Raw genomic sequence first — 1,920 nt, 5'->3', positions numbered from 1 at the left:
TGCAGAGGTGGAGGCCACCAAGAAGTTAGACCAGACACTTGTGAAGAGGCGGCTTCACAAGTGGGCAGTTTCCCTTGGTGGAGCAGCACAGTGGGCAGCAGCTCCTGGGGCTTGGCTGGAGCCTGGCTCCATAAACCGTGCAAACAGCCCCCTCGAAAACACTGACCTTGGTGGAGAAGACATTGCCTGCACCCACTGCAGGGACAAAGGGCCAGCTCCGGATGGCCAGGACCCTCCTGCGGCTGACCTCCTCCCTACAGAGACACTGCGCTGGGGTGATGGGCTCCGGAGCTCTAAGCCAGGAGGAGCAGCTCTGCCCCAAAACAACCAACAGCTTCACGTAACTGCTTGTTTCTGGCCGCAGCTGGGGGAATAGCAAGGATTTGCTCACCGTCAGGCACAGCCAGTGAAACAAGGTAGCTCAGTTTTCACTGAAAAATGTGTTTCTTAACCAGCTGACAGCGAGGCAGTCTTCAGTTCTGGGGTTTTTTTGCGGGGGGAGGGAGATTTTAATTTTGCAGAAAGTTTCAAGATCTGGACTCCCGTTCCCATCTGAAAAACAAACCCCTTTTGAAGAGCTGGGGTTTCCCGGGGAGTGGAGACCCTTGTGCCTCACACCATGGAGGGGTGGGACGTCCCCCTGGGGGTGTCCGGGGTGCAGGGCCTTTCCCCAGCCGCCCCACGCGGGACCTGCTGGTGCAGCCCGAGTGACCCCACACGGTAAAACCTGGGGAATGCAGACGCCCGGCGTGCGTGGTTACAGGTGTGGGCGTGCGGCACATCATGGTATGCCATTGCTGCCTGGGGCTGCCCTCGGTGCCAGCTGCGCTCCTGAGCTTCCCTGGGTCCCGCTGTACCGGAGCACTGTCCTCCCTGTCTGTCCCTGCCGCGACACCGGAGCACCAGGTCCCCTTGCCGCAGAGGGTGCCTGCCTGGTGCCAAGCAGGAGCCGGGTCTGGCCCCTTCGCTGGCTTTGGGGACAGAAAGTGCTTTGCAAGCTGCCAAGCAAAGGGGAGGGCTCTGGCTGGACCTGCAGACCCCACCGGGGCCACGGTGACGTAGTGACCATGGTGTCTCCACCAGGTGACACAAAGATGCTTTAAGTGAAAGAGGCTGTAATGCACACAGCCTTCTCTCTTCGGAGACTCTCAAGAGATGCAGCTTTGGTTTCAACAGGGCTACCCTCACCCTGCCAGGACTGGTGACCCCATCGGCCGAGCAGAGCACGGCTCAGCACAGACCAGCTCCTGGGGCTGGGGACACAGGGGATAACGTAGGCGTAAGTAGCTGGAAACGGCAGGATGGAAGAGGTGGTGTAGGTCAGGAGTGGAGGAAGAGAGCGGTGGTAGTGAGAGAGCAAAGCCCACAGTCAGGAGCAGAGCGTGGTGGGGGGGAAAACCTTCCTGCCAGCATTCGGGGCCCCAGAGCTGCCAGGTCAGTGACGCGAGGGCAAGTTCGCCCGGTTTCCGTGCATATTCATTGCCGATTAGCCAAATTTACATTTAGCTAACTTTACATTACAGTGCCAGAGCGGATCACCAGCCTGGAGACACAGCTAAGAACAACTCCTGTTTGAAGAATAGTGTCTGCTTTTGGTTTCAGACCCAAACCTCAAACCAGTCTGACCAGCTGGAACCCAGTTTCAGGTTACACCCTGCCTTGCTCTCCGGGTGACTGAGTGGGTAATGATCTCACTCCCAGCACACTTGATGCGGTAGTTGTCTCTCCAGGTGTCCACACGGGCTGCACCCCCTCCTCCCAGCCCTCCTCAAGCCATGGGACCGCCAGCAGTGAGACCCGATGGCTCTCCCCTGCGCTACCGCAGTCCGGGCAGGTGAAAGAGTGTGAGATATCAGCCATGGGAACAGTACCTGCCCCCTCCGCAGGTCATTGCTTCTCAGACACCACTCCCAAGTCAGA

Source organism: Larus michahellis, chromosome 4 (genome assembly GCF_964199755.1).
Source record: "Larus michahellis chromosome 4, bLarMic1.1, whole genome shotgun sequence".
In the NCBI taxonomy this organism is placed as follows: Eukaryota; Metazoa; Chordata; class Aves; order Charadriiformes; family Laridae; genus Larus; species Larus michahellis.
The sequence above is the reverse complement of the archived record's forward strand: the minus strand, read 5'-3'. Positions refer to the sequence as shown.